Raw genomic sequence first — 19,461 nt, forward strand, 5'->3', positions numbered from 1 at the left:
TGCTGCTGTATTCAGGGTAGTCACAAATGTGCATGAGACTTTCTAGAAATGGAACCTCAGGCACCCATACCCTGGCTTGGATGATCTAGTTCTTAGAGTTAGGGTGCTTTTGATTCTTGCCTAAAGGAAACCATAAATGTTTTGGTTGTCCTTGGTTGTTAGTGTCAGTCTCTGTCTATGTTCTTTGAAAAGCAGACTACATTTAGGAAGTCTAGAAGATGTGGATTATTGTGTTTCTGAAGGCAAAAAAGGAGTGAACAGTAGTTGAGGCAGTAATGTGCCCTTGTGGTAAAAGCAGCTCATGTTATCTTGGGCTGCATTAGGAGGAGTGTTGCCAGTGGGTCAAATGATCTGATCCTTCCACTCTACTCAGTACTGGTAGCAGTGCACCTAAAGTACTGCATCCATTTCTGTGCTCACCAGTATGAGAGATGGGCCAACTGGAGAGAGTCCACTGAATGGCCACTAAGATGTTTAAGGCTGAGAGAGCTGGGACTGTTCAGCTTACAGAAGACAAGGCTCTGGGGGGATCTTTTCAATTCAGATAAACACCTGAAGGCAGGGTATAGAGAAGACAGCCAGGCTCTTCTCAGTGGTGACAGACAAGGCAATGGGCACAGACTGAAACACAGGAGGTGCTCTCTGAGTGTCAGGTGCTCTGAGGGTGACTGAGCACCAGCACAGGCTGCCCAGAGATGTTGTGGAGTTTCCATCCTTGGAGATATTCAGAAGCTACCTGGACATGGTCCTGGGCAACTGGCTTGGGGTGGCCCTCCTTGAGCAGGTAGGGGTAGACCTCAAGGGATCCCTGCCAACCCCAACCGTTCTGTGATTCTGTGACAAACTGCAGACTACTTCCAGTTTGGTTGCTAGTCATTCTGCTGAGTTTGACTGCTTCCAGCATCTTTTTTTTTGTGTGTGTGTGTGTGTTACAAATGTGTTTATGTACTTGAATTTTGCTTAGAAGTTACTGCAACAGCCAGTCACTTAACTTGTAGAGTTAGACTCTTTTGAAAACACCAAATTATTAAAGCTGCTCTACAACAGAAAGGACTTTATAGAATGAGGAAGGGAGAGCTTCCAGAAGAGTTCTGAGAGGGTGCTCTGAGATGGTATATAACTGAAAACTGGAAACTCTGTACTCAGACCTTAGAAGTCTCAGGTGATTTGCTAAAGGACCATGAAAATGATGCTCTCTTCTGAATATTTTTGTCTTTTAATATTAGGTTACTGCTTACCTGTCAGATGTTCCTAGACTGAGAATGGCATGGTGTGGAGGAACTGCAGTAAAAGTGTTTAATCCCCCTTACTTTGGTATGTTTTCACTCTTCATAACAAAATGCATGGCATCTATAACATGTGAGTTATTGCTGACGTATCTGTGAAATAATGATGGGATTCAGTATGGGGGTGACTTCAGTAAAAGCCATTATAATCACAGTGCAAAAAAAATAAAATCAACTGTTGCATTTCTATCACTTGATGGCTTATTTAAAATCATTTTGAAGAGGCAATGTCTGAAGCTCTTGCATTCATTGAGTAATTATCATTAGGTGTTAAGTAATGCAGTGCTATAAATCCGATGCTCTGCCACTGAAAGCATTTTGCCTCATGGGTTTATCTGTAGGAAAACTTTGTGATTCTTCTCAGGGCATTAAAACTTGCATTTCTGCTATAGTTCTGAGGAGCTATAGGGGGACCGAGTTTCAAGTAACTTCTGAAATTCTTATAACCATTGCACTGATTTAAAAATATGTGCATTGTTAATGAGGAAGTATGCATACATCATGCAGCTCAGGAAGAGTGCAGCTGTGGAGATTGTCTTACAATCAATCATCTTTCAGTGTGGTCTAGCCTCTAAAAGACTAGACCACACATCTGCTTCTTAGTGCTAATAAAATAAATTCTTCAATGCAGAAAATCCTAAACTCCTTAATTAACGGGAAAAATTAATATATGCTTAAAGACTCTGGTGAGTTTCAGCCCACTGCTTTTATAGATGCAGAATTGTTGCCAGAAAGGTTCCAGTTTGGCTGGGTACAAATCTTACAACATAAGAGACTCTTAACTTACATAGGATGAAATGGAGCTTAAATACACAGGCACCTGAGAATAAGCATGAGTACCCTCTTTGCAAGGAGTTCTTTGATTCTGTTTTCAGTCAAATATCAGGTAGTTTAGCCTTGTTCACTTTTCAAAAATGCCTTGCTATAGGTGAAACAAACACTACCATAGGCAAAGAAAGTGAATATCTCTAGCTTGTGTTTGGTGAAGTTTATTTCCTTGCAAGAATCCAGTATAATGCCATTTTTTTCAGTTTCATCCATGAGCAGAGGGTAATATTTGTACTTGGACAGTCAGCCATCTGATTTGCAGACAAGATGACCTCTGCCCATCAAATATCAACATGAATTCCAGTAGGAGTTGGGACTCAAAACTTCTAGAGTTCTAGGGTAGGCTTTCCTTGCCTAAAGTCTTCACTTCTACTGTGCTGTAAGGCAATCATTTCTGAGCACTGACTGTTTTAAGCCTCATGCTAAACAGCAAGGCTTTTTCCTCCTCTTCTTCTCAGTGATACTTTTACTTGGATTCGTTAGGGTGGGTTCAGAGCCAGCAGCAGAACTTGACTGAATTAAGTGACAGGTGTCTGATTCTTGGATTTTCTATTATGCAAATATTTCTAAAATAATTACCTCTAGGCCAGATGCTTGGCTATTTCTAGTCCCCTGCCATTCCTGTTTTGCTTTAAGGCAAGAAATGAGGAGCTCCCTTCAGTATAGATCTAATGCAACTTCCCTGTTGGATCTACTGCTTCAAATCCTGTTTCCTGACTTGCCACAGATGCATTGGAATATCTTGGGAAGGGACAAAAATACTGTGTGTTTTGGCAATGCTGTCTGCGTGGCGTGAAGGAGGATATCAGCACTATTTCCAATTGTAATGTGTCCCCCTGCTATTTTTTGTGTGCTCTCCTCCACCCCCACTGTTGCTTGGATACTCCTGGAAATCTAGCCTTGGATACTCTTACCCACCTAGCCTGTGGATCACCAGAGATACAGCCGCTCTGCATAATGCAGTACATCTTAGCTGGCTCCAAATGAGATTCCTTCAGTACCAGAAGGAGTGTACCTATGTCAGTGACCTGAGGAGGCCTCTGCCTTTACCTTCTTTGGCAGACCTTGGTGCCAACGTGGTTAAATTACTTTGAGCTGGCTTGGGTATCTCTAAGCTGAGCTATGGTCTGTGGAGACAGGTAGTCTGGATTTTGCAGATTCTCTGCACTCTTGGAATTAGCTCTTATACAGCAGGTTAATGTGTTTTTGTACACTTAATAAATGCATTTGGATGTATCTGCTTAAATTTTTGAGAGGAGTTGAAGTATCAGTGAAGTTTTATTGATTTCACTGGAAGCAGAGCTGTCTACAAATTGGACCAATTAGGTGTCCAAATGGAATTTCAGAATTAAGCCATCTTCAATTTAGTATCTTGTTTCTTCTCTCCAACCTATTGGTCTGCTATACTAATCTTTTTATAATGTGTGTGAAGACTTTTGAAGATAACCAGATAAAAAATATAATGTCCACAATGTTCTGAAAAAAATTAAACACTATGAGACTACTGACTTGAAACTGATTTATTTTAAAATTTGTCTTCAGAGAGCTAAAGATAAAATAGATCTTTTCTGCCACCGTAACAAAACGGAAAACAATTTTTTTTTCTTGGTGTATAATGCAGTGTTGCAGTTGTTAAATGTTGACCCTGCCTTTACAGTACAGGAATTTTTGAAACTATGAGTGAGCAGTCAAGCAGAAGCCAAGCTGAAGCAACAACTCTGATGAATGACATCTCAAAGCAGAAAGAATGTTTTTTAATAACTTAAGGCATTGCCTGCAGAAAGCGAAAACAAAGGATTTGCAGTCTATTCATAATCCTAATTTCTGAGTGTGTGTGCGTGTTACGGGTTTAAAGTTATTTAGAGAACCCAGAGAGAAAAGATGGTGAAGCTGAAACTTCCAAAGCTTCTGATGTTTTCCATGACTACTGTGGTGGATAAGCTAGGTTACTCCCTTGCTTTAATTGCATGTGTGAAGAAATTTAATGGGGACTGTGCCTATCTGTCAAGGAAACTTTGTCTCAAAAGCTGAGAAATTCTTAACACTAAATTTGAACTCTTGATTTACATGTTAGCATATGCCAAGGTGCTTCATCCTTCATCAGCTAATGTGTAATCAGATGCTATTCTGCATTACTAAATAATGCAATATAAGCAGCTCTGTAGAGCAAGATCATTGGTGCTGAGCCCCTGATGTCCATGCTATGTGCTTTGTGATCTTTTTCTTTATATCAGTTCTAGCCTGATCCTTTCAGCTCAATTTGAACTAACATTTGTAGTAGGTTTTAAATGGGCTTCTAAGGTACATATTCCAGCTTACTTTCATCCAAAAAGTGTCCTGATTGTGTGCTTTGAGATGGCTCAGCAGCATAAGCCAAAGCACGGTCAATGGGGGCAGCTGGGAAGTTTGTTGTGCATGACAGATATATATTCAACAGAGTTATTGAAGAATCTCCCCTGAAATAAATCACGTTTCTCATATATGTTATTTTGCATGGAAAACATTCCAGAACAGGTTTTGTTTTCTAAAGGAGCAGTGAAATCAAACCAGAAATACTGATTTATAAAAGAATGTGGCTTTTTAAAGTGAATGCAGTCAAGTGATGATGTCATCAGTGATGTAAGCAAAACCATTTCAGAAATGTTGCATTAAAAATTATTTATGCTGCCAATATGGAAATAGTGTATTTTAATTTCTTTAGCAGCTTTGAGGTGACAATAGCTGCTCAAATGTTGAAAGAAAGACTAGCAGAATAACTTTTTTTTTCCCCTTACTCTGGTAAGGTTGTGGTGGTGAAGGGCCACTTCTACATGTGTGATGACATGTTTTAAGTAACAAGAATGCTCAAATACCCTGGAAAATGTGACCTATGAGGAAAGACTGCAAACTGGTGTTTAGTCCAGGAAGGACAAGACTGAGGGTAGACGGGTTTTCAGATGCATCAAATATTGTTGTAAAAAGGAAGGGAACAGTCCTTTCCTCACTCACTGGAGACAGGACAAGAAATAATGGCCTTAAATTTCACTAGAGATTAAGTCAGAAGAGCTTTTTATTTGCAAATATGGAATAGATTTTTGAAAGAGGTTTGAAACCTCTGGAGGTTTAAAGAATAGGTAGCAAACAGAGCCAGAATGGCTCAGTGTAGCTGGGCGTGCCTGGGAGAGCTAGATGGATTGGATGGTTTCTTCAGGAAACCACTCTAGATCTATTCAGTGATGGGTAATAAAACATTAGTCTGTCTTCTGTGAACAGTGATCCATGCTTGTAATTCTTGATGTGCAGTGTGCAATAGAAACAGGGTGTGACTAAAATCTTAAAGGCAAACTACAGTCAGGGTTCAGTCTAGTGAACTAAGAAGCTGATTCCTTTTTCTACATCTGACAGATTCCAAACTATTGGAAACTGATGTTGATTTAAACCAAGGTCCAAATTTTCCAGTGTGCTGATTGTCCTTACAGACATGTGTTTGTCAGCCATATGAATTTAAGTATCTTGTTGACACTGGTGTCTAGCACATACATCACAAATCCTAAGGAATGCAGAAGTTATGTGGTGTAGTATTAAGTGAACTTTTAGTTATGTTTTTGAACTAAAAAACCCAAACCTGAAATAAAAATTGAAAGCTTCATAGGTAAAGGCAGTTAAATTGCTTCCAGATGTCTGGTCTCTTTTAAAATATGTGGATTTGTCTTGGTGGCTCAGTTCATTTGACTGTTGATCACGCTTTTATTTTATTTTTTTGTGATGAGATAGTCTCAGTTAGAATTAGCTAAACCAATTTGCAGATCAGGATTTAAAAACATTGAACTAAAATATGCCAGTTTCCATACTCTTGATTTCTCCTACTCCCCATCCCTTCCTTCTAAGCTAGGAGAAAATGATCTGTCTAGTTTTGATTTATTTTGCACAACACAAACTAAGCTTGTTAAGTCCAACTCAATTATAATGAAATGTTTGAGCATATGTCAGCTTCCCAGAAAATTGTATTGTGTAATCCAGCACTTCACTATTCTGACAAGCTGAAGAAATGTTTCCAGTAGAGGAATCAATCAGAAGAAATGAATCATCATCTGTGGGGAGAAGAGGGGGAAAAAAAGAAGGCGAAAATATTGTCCTCTATGAATTAGACCTAATTTACTCTTGAGTGAACTTGGGCTACCTCTAGAGAGGTTATAACCTAGAATAGCTCATGACATTGCAAGACAGTGTTCAAGTTGTTTGTTGTATTTGCCTTCTGTATTTGGCTGACACAGAGGGAAAGATCAGCAGCTGAGGAAGTAGCTTCCTTTGAACCTTTGATCCTAGATTCTGTTGCTGCTCTTACAGTAGCCTTAGGAAGGGTAACTGTCTTTTGCTTAAATGCATCTTCAGTGTTGCATCATGTTCTGAAGGAAATAGTCCAAGTTTACTTGTTCCATTATGTTATCTCTTGTTGAAGAAAAAAAACGTTGAACTTGTTTTGTATTTTCCTCTTTCCTTTGTAAGCATGTGTCTTTAGAAACCACTGACAGAAAAGTTACTGCACTTTAAGTGGAAACCTCTGAAGATGATGTCAGCTGTTCTTTGTGGTAGGATCCTTAAATAGAGTTCCAAGGTGAAACTATTTACTGCAGATATGAACCTGTCATTTTATTTCTAAAGGAGGATTTGATCACTAGATTACAGTAATCCTATTCTTGGCACCTAAGTTGTGGAAAATATAAGGCTGAGATCAAAATCACTTTCAACACAGTGTAGTTCACTGAAAATTCTTCTGATATGTCAAGGTTTAGATTTCTACTTGAGTAACTTCATTTACATTTGGTTCTTTAGAATAACTTGTTGTGTGACAACGTCTAAGTAGTTAGTCTCTTGAAATGATAGTAAAAGAAGGCTGGTAGCTAAGGAAGTGGCTACTGTGGCATGCTGTGTTCATATTTACCTAGTTGGGGATGGGGGAAACATTATCCATTTGTGCCTTACTAAATAGGGCAATGATGTTGCATAACCATTTCAAGACTTTCTATTTTGGGGTGGTTTTATAAGCAATACTATCATGCATATACTGAAGGTGGTGATAACATAATTTGAACAATGGAGTACCTAAGTTTATTTCAATGTAAATTGGAAAATAACTTGTCATGTATTTTATTGGTCTACTTTAAAAATACCTGTTTAGGAATCCCAAAAGTAAAAATAGTGCTGGGGACACTGAAGATAAATAACACTGGTCTAACCCAGTATTCTCATTCTCACAGAAAGGCAGTCACAAAAATCTGTTATGTCCAGTGTTTTATCTCTGGTTGCAGCCAATAATAGGCACGTAAGTGTGTAAGAACACCACAGATTTAGAGAGGTATGCTATTGAGAAGTCCCACTGGCTCAGCAAGTTCTTACAAATTGTGCTGTGCCTACACTGTTGCAATTAATAATCCCTGATGGATTTTCTTTGCCTATAAATGTATCTTTTCACTAAATTGAACCTGTTTAAATGTTTTAACATTCTTTGAGCATTTGTGTTTGGATCGTGCTTTTCACGAAGACTTCTGAAGCTTTCTTCTGAGTGGTAATTTGTAGTTCTGAGCCCTTCACTGAGTATGAATCAGTAAGGGGGTACGAAGAGAAGGGAACTAACTTCAAGATAGTTGAGTAACTGTGATTAGAAAAACAAAAAGATAGCAACTGAAAGAGGAAATTCTTTTTTAGTCAGAAAAATGGCAGGTTGAAAGATAATATTTCAGGAATCTTAAAGATTCCCTGTGACTTAGTTTAAAAAAAAATTACTTGTTAATTTAAAACTATATTCCAAGTCCCTAGTAAACTTTGTGTTCAGAAGAAGCAGCAATTCAAATTGCTTATCTGATGACCTATGAATGTTTGGTATATTGTAAAGATGTTTTTGTTGAAGTTGGAATATGGTAAGGATTCTTTGACTCTTAGTAGGCAAAGCACTGAAGCAGTTAGTAAACTCATTTCCCAGAAAGCCTTTTTGTAAACTTAGTTTTGCAGGTTGATTTACTACTGTGTTATAGAAAGGTGGCTCAGAAACATAATACAATTTAGTTGGCTATAGATTTTAGATATTATTGAACATTCCCCATCATCTTTTGTAGGAGGGATGAAAACCAAGCTGCAGACAATGACACTGAAGTATATGGTGTGGAAACAGGTGGTGACATGGGTAGCGGAACTTCTGATACCTGAATGCTATTACATTTCACATCATCTGCTCTAGACACCTTATGCTGGAGAAGTTGTATATTCACATGACCATGAAGCTAGAACAGAACTTAGTTTAGCTAAACACTGATTTTATTGTTTGGGAGTTTTAATTTTTTTTTTTTTAAATTAGGATCTTGATGTGAATTTCAGCAAGAGGACTCCTGAGCCACATTTTTGTAGCTCTGCAAGAAGTGGAGAATGAAAATGTTAAGTTTACGAGCAGGTGCTATATGTCTCTGAATTCTGAGAAAGCTTTATGCTTATAATAAACTTTAAAAAAATTTTACTGTAGAGAATTTTTTTTAAAAAAAAAAAGTCTTGAAGTTCTTTCTTTGGTTTTATTTATTTGTTTATTCCATCTCATCCCATTCCAAGGCCTTAAGTTCAAAACAGTTAAAAAAAAAAAAAAAAAGTCAACACATTTGATTTGAAATCCGTTATACTTAAGTGCAAAACCAGATGGTGTTGTCTTGCTTTTGTTCTTTGAGCTGTTTAGGTACAGATTTTTAAGCTTTTCTACAGTTGTGCAAGATAGAATTAAGTGATTCATGAGATCAGTTTTTTAAATCTTGGTTAATTTCTAGCAGGTAGAGCTTTAAGAAAATCACCAAATGGCAATGCAGGCTACATCTGCAATGATATGCAAACCTCTCTGACACTAAGTATGGCTCCTGTCTAATACTGGACTATTGCTTGACAGCTTTATTTTTTTGAGCAGTGGTTTGTTAATATATTAGCTGGGCAGACATTTTGTCGTGCAAAACATGATCTCACATCCATATGCAGGCAGGCTTTTTCCCTAGCAAATTGCACCTTTTCCTTTTTACCTTCCAGTGTATGCATCTCAGTGTTCTATTCATGGCTATACAAAGCTTTAAATAGAACTTGCTGTTTGTGTCTCTCATGAATCATGCATTCATCAGCATGCGTGATACATTATTAATCTTTAATCTGAGGATTCAAGTGTTGTCACTGAAAACATGCATCTTAGCCTATTTTACCTAGACAGGAAAAAAATACCAAAATCATTTATTGCACTTGTTTTTCTTATGAATGGTTTTGATGAAAGTCAAATTGCTGTGTTTATACTTATGAAAGCTTATATACTGGGACACAGGTGGAAAAATAATTTTTAGGGAGGGAGATGGGGTACACAGTTGCTCTATTTAATGTTGTTCTTCCTGTAAGAACCACCTGCCAGTTAGAGCTCATGCACTCAGACCATGAAGTGCATCTTTTGTTTCTCTAGGTGTCTTGTAAGCAATGCCAACTCTAGAAGGAGGAAAGATATTTCAGATTTTGGGAAGCTTCAGTAGAACATGTTATGGTCTACTGCACTGTAATAATGTCCCCTGAATTTAATGTGATTTTTGCTGAGAGCAAAGATACATGAAAAGAAATGCCAAAATCTACAAAATGTCTACAAAACTTCCAAGGCATTGTCCAGATACTTTGTAACTCTGATCTTCAGTTTAGTTTACTCAGGTGAGATAATAAGTTAGAGAAACATGTTTCATTATGAAGCTGTGCGGCCATTTGGACTTTTTGTAAACTGGATCTAGATTCAGCTTGATTCTGATTCAGTTTAACTTTGTTTCAATGTCTTCCTTTTTCTCAATGTTTACAATGTAAGCTTTTTAAAATTTTTTTTTAAAGCTATTATGTGGCCTGAGAAACCCTATTTATGGCCAGCAGAAAATATATAGGAAGAAAGTAAGTTCAAATTCAAATGCAGTAACATAGCCAAATTTTCCATAGTGCTAAACTACTTCTGTGAGTTGTTGCTACTAATTGTAGTAAGAATTAGTTGAGATGCCATTCATTTTCAGGCAGATGTCTGTATTCTGCAGACATAATTTAGTGAAATTTAATTATGATAATTTAGGAAAAATAAGTTAGTAGAAAATAAAAACAGAGAGTCAAGTGGACGCTTGATAATTCCAGAATGTAAATGCTAGAGAATGGTAATGCTGGTGTAGTGACTATGGGATAGTGACGATATCATAGATCCCAATGGTGTCGTTGCTATAAGCAGACTGTTGGAGTGACAATTCTAAGATTCTTAAGCACATGCTATTACAAAACAGAATAACTTTGGATGTAAAACTAGAGATGTTTTAAAATCATCTTTGCAAGAAGTTAAAGGGAGAGAGGGGTGAAAGCTCTTGAATAGAAAGCAAAGTTTGAAGCTTTTGGTCTTTTCTGCTGTCTGTACCGTTCTCGGTGCACACCACTGCTGTCTGCTGATCCCATTCCAGGACTTGAGAGTCTGACCTTCAGTGCCTGCCTACTGCTAAGACTATAGTCTGACTTCAAGGACTTTTACCATTAGAGATCAGTATGCTCATGTAAGTTAAGTGTTTGAGGTATGTGCTTGTGTGGGATTCTTACCTAGGGGAGCCACTGGGAGACTTCCAGGTGGGGGGGAGAAATCTTGTGTGTGTGGATAAGATGCTATTTGGGATATTCAGCTGAAAGGGAGCTGGGACAATGTCCCCAGCTGAAGTAGAAAATGTAGCTGCTCTAAATGAAAATGTCTGTTCAGAGAGCTATAGGGAGATAGGTCTAGGCCACCAAATAGCTTTGTTCCAATGCTTGGCTGGGGTATGCAGAATTCATTCCTTTGGCTGCTGAGCAGGAAGTGTTTGTAACTTTGATATTAAAGGTAATGGAGAACTTTCATCTTCTCCCCCCCCCCCCCCCCCCCCGCCTTCAACTGACATTTCCTGAACAAGAGAAGATTTTGTGTTTATGTACCAAAATGCCTTCTTTGAACAAATGGAACTGTTGCTTTCTCATTCTGTAATTCAGGTCTTGATTAATTATATGCAGTTTTTGAAATGCAATTTAGATGAAGCTACAATATTCAAGCAGAATTGTTTAATTCTCAAAGTCATTCTTGGTAAAGAAATACTTGCCTTGTGATTTGCTGATGTAGTTTAAGTTATTTTCTGGGTGCTGGGGACATTAGATGCTGGCCTGCATCAAAATACAGTACCTGTGTTGCTAAACTTATTGTCAAGTCTAGCACTGATTTAACTTTGATTTATTTTTCACTTTAACTTTGGATTTTAGACTGAGTAGGAGTTTGTTGACACTGGATCCTTATACCTGCTTGTTGCTTTTATTCAAAAGGTAGTATTTCAGATTAAGATGGCCTCTTTGAGGGAAAACAATCAGTTCATCTCTACCTCAGAGTTTTAGTGCCACATGTTACACCTAAAATTTTGATCCACACACTCCCACCATTCATAATTTTGTCTATCTTCTATGTGTAATTACTGATGCATCTTGTCTACAGCCACTTCTGATGGGTTTTTTTCCTTACACAGCAACAAAAGATGAGAAAGTGTTAAGAATAGGAGACTAGCTACAAACATGACAGCAGCCGTTAAGGCAGTTTTAGTACTCCCAACAGACCAAGTTTGTAGTCTCTTAATTAAACCAGATTTAGCTACAGCTTTCTTGATAACTCATGTAGCCTTTCTGAATCCTCTTTCTGTAGTGCAGACTTGCCTAAAATGATGCAAATCTATTGGATACAAACCAGTCCTAAATGTTTAATCTGTTTAATATTGCCAATTCTTGTAATGTTTGGGCTATTGGGCTCCTCCTGTTACAGCTATTGAGGTATTTTGTTCATAAAAGACTGTATTGAGGCAAAACACTTGTATATGTGTTATGTGATCAAACTCTCATTGAAAACTTAATGTTTTGGGCTTTTTCTTAACCTGTATAACATTTTTTAGACTCATGTATTAATTACTTCCTTGCCAGCCCTGTTTTGGGAAGGAAAGCTTACTTAAATATTATCCAGTGAAACAAAAAAAGGGAGGGAGGCAAAAAAGCAAACTGTATACGATGTTACATGTTCTATATTTGTGTGTGTTTGCATACTTGCCTTCAGAACCCTTTAAATTGTATGCATGTGTGTGTATACACTGTACTTTGTTTCATCAAAATAATGTGAAATTAGTTAAAAGTGGTATGAATCATAATGACAGGCTTGGTGCCTTGGTATCTAAGATACGTTAACATGCTGATAAGTTACTTGTTTTCCTGCTGTGAGAACTGGTTGCTGTATTTGATTCTTTAGCTGAATACAAACTAAATTAAATCTGCAGTGACCTATATTGTGCTCTAGCTAATGACCCAGTTAACCTCTGGTTAATTTTCTGTCTCTTGGTGTCCTGGGAACAGGGACATGTTTACTTCAGTTGCCACAAACCTTTAGAAATGTGTCACTGGCATTTATTATTCTAGAGCTGTGTGTTTTAATAGAAATTAGCTAATGGGCCATGGGGGTCTGCAGAAGTTGTAGAATGCCAATGAGGAGTTTTCTTTCATTTTTCCTCCACCCTGATTTACATAACTAAGCTTTTAGCTTTTCTTGGTTTTGTTTTTGTTTCTTGAGTATTGATCTGTCTCCTGTGGAGGAAACAAACTATTTGCTTAACGTGCAGGAGGACATTGTTGTTGGCAGCCTCCCAGAGACTCCCCTCTTATGCATGCTTTAAATTAAACTACATCCAGTACAGACATTTGTGGTGAAGTTTGCAACCAATGCAATTTTATTATTGCATGGCTATGTTATGCAAATAAATCTGAATATAACCATAAAATAATAATAATGAAGATCTTGTCTAAGGGCAGATCTGAATACCACTTTACTGATGCAAATAGGATTCTCTGGCAAGTGTGCGGGCTCATCTATGAAGTATACGTTCTTTTCCAGGAAATGAAGTTATAGTGATACAACAAGCAGCGAGCAAGGAGCAAGGCGAACTGATTATCCACAGCCATTCATAGTAACAGTCCATATTGTCTGTGTCACAGATCTATTAAGTAATGCATAGTCCAAACCAACCTGAACCTTTTCTGACAGGTAGAACATCTAGCGCTTACAGGTTGAGAAACGGCTGTTCTAGAGCCAGTCCTTTCTGCTCTGTCTGTTCCTTGAAGTTTTTACCACAAATTTCCCTTGGAGATGAAATTCTTCCTTGGTTTTTGTTTTGCCCATGGCAGCAACAAGAACAGGTAGAAACAGCTCACTGAGTGCTCAGCCTTATGCTGTAGCGTAGCTGCTCTGCAAAGAGCAGATGGGAACAGTTCTACAGCAATCCCAAGTCCTGTCTTGGCCATGTAAACAGATGGGTTTGGAGGGGGAGTGGGGAAACTTGGGCTGCTTTGCTGAGCTATAGGACACTTGTTCAGACACTTGTTAGTTTTATTTTGGGACTTTTTATGACCCAAGGATCACTGCTTGATGATCATACGTTAAAAATATGCAATACTGAGAAGGAGAGGAGAATTTTCCATGAACAGATACTTGGGAACTTGCTCTGTTCAGCCAGGTGGCTTAGGGCACTGCACAAAATAAGCAGTGTCTGTATTGTGTGTGTGCCTTGGGTCTATTCTGCAATTTTGCTAGAGACCAGCTACCTCCACCAGCTGGGGAGAACTGGCATTCTCTTTTATCTGTCCTCATTTCCTTGTAACAAAACATTAAACATGGAAAAAATATTCCTGAGATGGGACTGTACAAGCTTTATCACTTGCTGTGAAACCCCTGCCATACAAGTAGGACTTTGCATATACTGTACCAGGTGGTTAAACCAATTCCTTCCTCTCTTCTAAGAGCCTGTCTAAAAGATCCACCACATCGTATCCTACTGGGCACTGCAACTCTTCTCCTCCTTGTTGTAAGGGAGGGAAGAAGATTATGTGACTGTAGAAATAACACTGAAGTTGTGGTTTGTTATGTTGTTACAATGTGGCTTTGTGCCTGAGCTTAAATGATGAAAAAGTGGCCTGTATTGGGTTTTGTTTTGGTGTTTTGTTTTTTTTTTTTTTCCTTGTGGCAGAGGAAGAAGCAAAATATCAACCTCTGTGTTGTTTTGTTTTTCTTGAAAATTAAGTCTAAACAAAAGGAATTTTAACTCACAGGATATTAAATCCCTCCCTCTTTACTGACTGGTGTATCTTGAAAATGAAAACTTTTTCTGTCAGTCATCAGAGAGTACAGGGAATTCTATGTACAAAGGGAGCTACAGTGCCCCACAGCTTAGTCCCTAGTCTTTTCTGTTTATGAGCTTATTCTGTCAGGGTCTGTTAGTTTTGGTATTGTTAGCGGTTTAACAGGATTTCAGACTTGTTGGTGGTCTCCATGGGTCCTTTCCCTATTTCACCTCTTGAGTATTCCTACTGCTAGAGGAAAAGAGCAACTGTGACTGAGAAGATTGGAATTACACACAGTGTAATTCCCTTATTCATAAATTTATAAGGGAATTGCTTCTCTTGGTTAGTGGTTGAGAGGAACCAAATCACAAGCTTTTACAAAAGAGGGAATATATTTTTCAGAAATTTCAAATTCTAAGCTCAGTGATATCTCTTTATTGTCGTCTCTTGTGTTAGAAAAGAAATCGATGAGAGAAGTTATTCCTGTGTAGATGTATGTGATGTTTCTGTTAATTTGTACAAATCTGCCATCGGTGCTATTGAGCCAGTATAAGAAGAACTTGTTCAGATTGAAGGCCTAATCTGAGTTCCTTCAAGACCAAATAAGAAAAATGCATTGAGTGTATTATACTGTGCTCTGGGTAATGTTCTCACATGATATGTGTTCAGATTAAGTTTTGTGATTAAAAACAGTTTTGCCCTCTTGTTGAAAGGGCAATCTAATATCATGTCTTCATCTATCACAAGTAATTCCTGAATACCTTACAATGCAATGAATTGTGATCAATTTTTGAAGATGAAGGTATGGAAGCATAAGAAAGGGAGGAAGGGAAAGAGCTAAAACATTTCTGAAATAGGATTTCAGAAAGAAATTTTAGAAATGCTGTTCACTGAATATGACTTTCGTTGCATGTCTTATTTGCAAAAAACGAAAAAAAATTTTTTTAATAATTTGAATGATTATAAGAGATTTCATATAATACTTGATCTATATAATAAATAATCTCTCTGAACTGCTTTTGTTTATAGAAGAGAAATTACCTTCCTAATCGTTCTTTGTTTCAAATACTTAACTGAACCTTTTGGAGCTTCTACTCGTGTTTGATTTCCTTCAGTGCACTTTTACACTGACATCTACAGGAAACTTAACTGATGGCTGTGTGTCCTTAAGTCTGGACACCTAAGGAGAATTTAGATACTACCTCTCTTTGTTTCAAAGGACTGAAAATACTTTGTATAAGTATTCTGTACTATAGATATGATATGAAGAAACTCATCTCTCATTTGTGTTTGAAAATTGTTCTTTTTGAAGTCTAAACACTGTAATGGAAAAACTGCATTATTTTGGGACTAAATTTTTAAAGACAAAAAACAACAAAACAAAAAAACCCCACAAAACAAACCACCCAAACCAAAAACCAAAAGCACCCAACCAAAAAAAAAAAAAAAAAAACAGAATTGGGTTTTGATCTTGCAAACATGACTGTAAATAGTCTGTTAATGACATTCGTGAATCTACTTGTTTAGCCTGATGGATATAATTTCAAAAACTCTCTTCCCAAAAGTTAAAATGTAAATTGTCATATAGCTCTAGGGGTAAGGAATACAGGATATTGGCACTGGTGTTTATGGATACTGATTCCACTACTGTTCCCAAGATTTAAATACATATTTAGTGCATTGAAATCTATCCTTTTACAGTTTTCTTTTCTTTTTAAACAATATATACCTAGAGACTTTGAAACAAAATACTAAGCTTTTAATTACTGTCTGACTTCTTTCCTCTTTTCTCTTCTTGGTGCTCCCTAATTATCATGAGCAGGACAATAATTCATTTGCCAAGTAGTTTTCAACACAGTGCAGAATTCAAGTAACTTCTGTTAAGCCACTTTTCTTCAAGGCAGAATTTAAGAAGACGCTGTGCCCTCTTCAAGTAGTGCAGATGCTCAAGATAACACTGATTAAGGAGACGTATCTCAAACTGCAGTGTTCCTAAACCACAGCGATACAAAAGCAATACCTTACTCAGGATGTTTGTAGACAGAATAAAGCATGACTGTGTCAAATTTTGTTGAAATAGTTTTCATAGTTTCAGCCCTTGAATATATATATCTAGAATAATTTGAATTTTTCTCCATCCAACTGACTTGAAGCCTGCAAATGTCACTGTTCTGTAACACCTGATTGTAAGAGTAAAAGTCGGCAAATGGAAGAGAAGATACATGGAAAAATATTCTTGGTTTGGAAGGGGGGGGGAGAGGTAGCTGTTAAATAAGTGATTAAATTTGGTATTAAACTCATGGATTTATGCCATATTCTATTCTTGCCCTGGTATTAATTTGGAGTGAAGTAACTTCAGTACAGTTGCACTAAGATACTTTAATATGAAAAGACATTTACTGTTATCTCTTTAGACCATTTCTCTCTGAAGATGTCTTGTTTACCATTCAGGAAAAACGTTGGCGTTTAGGCAGATATGCTCTATTTGTTGTTGATGCTTGTACCACAAGTAAGCCTCTTCCTATGTCTGTTTGTGTGTGGTCTTTTGGAGTTTTGTTTATTTCACATTTATTAAAACTCCAGGGGTAATGAAGGGAACAAAACCTTTTTTTTTTTTTTTTTTTAATTCAGATCATGAGTCTTGAATCATCTGATAAGGGTGAGTATGCCACGCGTGCAGCCACATGGGTTGTATAGGAGCTACACTGAAAGGCCTCTGCTATTGATCTATGTGGCCTTCTAAAGGCTCCCTTGCTGCTGCACAGTGCTGTGGTTTCTTTTGTTCTCAGATGCTGTGTTTCAGATGCAGCTGGTGAATTTTCTGAACAGCGGAGGAAAGAAGAGACACTGATTACTGTAAATGTGAGGGCTGGGAAGCCTTTGCTGTTAGCTCTGTAGCCACTGAGTCAGGATGCTTGACTGAGCCACAAGTGAATTTATGCATGTGTTTTTTGGCATTTAACTGAGGCATGCTTAGTGGAGGGAATAGCCTTGACAGTCTTTCAGTGTTGCTTTAGCTGTGGTCATTTGTCCAAGGGATTCATATGTTTCAATGTGATATGTGTGTTGCAGAAATTTAGAATTCATTATTTTGAATTTACTGTGAAGTGTTATTAAATGAGTGCACAAAGCCTATAAACAATTAAAATGCAAATGCTGATCATGCACTTGCACATTGAACTTCAAGTTTTAACTCTACCTTCTTTATCCTGCATCTTTTTTGATGTGGGCTGCAAGTAGAACTTGAAGAGATTTCCAGAATTTTATTAAAACATGAAATCAGAAACATTTTTATACTTGTGGCATTAAGAACTTACCCAGTGCTTACTTCAGATATGACCTTGCCATGCCTAAGGTATTAGATACACACTGATAGAGAGAAAAGAGCTCCACGTTCAATATAAATGTAAAAAAGCTTTAGACGCTGCTGATTATCTGTTGCTTTGCATGAATAACTACAGCAGCTTGCAAATACATAGGATTTGGCAAAGAGACCAAAATTGCAAATCCTCTGCAATAGCACTGCACCCAGATTAAGTTCCTGTGAAATCTTTCCTCAGTCACTAATTTCACACTCTAGGGATGGAACCGTGGACAGTTTATGCCATATAAATCTTGTTTTAATAACAGCTTCCTTGAGCTTTAAAATGTTTTTAGGAATTTTTGATTTTTGATAAGGAAATAGTATATAATGTCTCTGAAGTAAACATTGTTGGTTGTTAGAGGTTTTGTTTTATAATTGTAGCATCCATGACAATTTAGAGAATGTTGGGAGAGTGAGGCCCAAAACATATTATACTAACAGTGCAGATTCCACTTGCTGTAGTGGTTATGAGTGGGAATAACACTTAAATTAGCTTATTAACATCTGTTTTATCTTTATTTGGAAAATAAAACTTGATTTTGCAACATTACTTTATATGCAGCAGGAAAAGAATGTAAAATGAATGAGGCAGTTTCTGAAAACTAACACGGATTTCTGATGTATAGTATTTTTATGTAATTGTCATACGAGGCTTCTGCATCCTTTTTTTTGAAAATGAGGTTCTCAGTGGTAAGATATAACACCTACTCCTGAACCCAGAAAGCTTCTAGTAGTATGTAGCCACCACGAGAGACTGATGAGGTTATAGACACCAAACTGGCTCATAATCCTACAAGATTCAGGTTGAGGCGTTGAAAAAGTGGCATAATGGAACTGAGTGATCTGGACTGTAATAGAATCATAGAATGGTTTGGGTTGGAAGGGACCTTAAAGATCATATCATTCCAACCCCTCTGCCATGGGCAGGGACACCTTCCACTAGCCCAGATTGCTCAAAGCCCCATCCAACCTGGCCTTGAACCCTTCCAGGGAGGAGGTATCCTCACAGAAAAGAATTCCTTCCATATATCTAATCTAAATCTACCCTCTTTCAGTTTAAAACTGTTATCCCTTGCCATATCACTACACTCCCTGATAAAGAATCCCTCCCGAGCTTTCCTGTAGCCCCCTTTAAGTGCTGGAAGGCCACTAGAAGGTCTCCCTGGAGCCTTCTGGCCACACTGCTCTTGATGCAACCCAGGACACTGTTGGCTTTCTGGGCTGCGAGCACAGGTTGCTGGCTCATAGTCAGTTTTCCATTCAGTAATACCCCCAAATACTTCTCTGCAGGGCTGCTCTCAATCCACTCCTCGCCCAGCCTGTATTTGTGCTTGGGATTTCCCTGACCCATGGGCAGGACCTTGCCCTTGGCCTTGTTGAACTTCATGAGGTTTGCACGGGCCCATGTCTCCAGCCTGCCAAGTCCCTCTGGGTGGCACATCCCTTCCCTCCAGCGTGTCGACGGCACCACACAGCTTGGTGCCATCATCAAACTTGCTGAGGGTGCACTCAATCCCACTGTCCATGTCACCAACAAAGATATTATACAGTGCTGGTCCTAACCCTGACCCCCGAGGAATGTCACTCGTCACTGCTCTCCACTTAGACATGGAGCTGTTGACCACAACTCTTTGAGTGTGACCATCCAGCCAATTCCTTATCCACCGAGTGGTTCATCCGTCAAATCCATGTATCTCCAACTTAGAGACAAGGATGTTGTGCGGGACAGTGCCAAATGCTTTGCACAAGTCCAGGTAGATGACATCAGTTGCTCTTCCCTTATCCACCAACACCGTAACCCTGTCATAGAAGGCCACCAAACTT

The 19,461-nt window shown here is 38.1% G+C and overlaps 1 protein-coding gene across 8 annotated transcripts in view; it reads left to right on the plus strand.

The window, feature by feature from the left end:
* The window catches only part of SULF2 (sulfatase 2), a 164,223-nt gene that overhangs the window by 12,311 nt on the left and 132,451 nt on the right, over positions 1-19,461 (plus strand). Inside the window, exon 1 of one of the 8 annotated variants that reach the window (XM_074843449.1) lies at positions 1,228-1,314. The exons of the other annotated variants lie outside the window; for them this stretch is intronic. The gene's annotated coding sequence lies outside the window, so the exon portion shown is untranslated. Of the gene's footprint in view, positions 1-1,227; positions 1,315-19,461 lie in introns of those variants that run through there. 8 annotated transcript variants of the gene reach the window in all.

This window comes from Strix aluco, chromosome 17 (assembly GCF_031877795.1).
Source record: "Strix aluco isolate bStrAlu1 chromosome 17, bStrAlu1.hap1, whole genome shotgun sequence".
Classification (NCBI taxonomy): domain Eukaryota; kingdom Metazoa; phylum Chordata; class Aves; order Strigiformes; family Strigidae; genus Strix; species Strix aluco.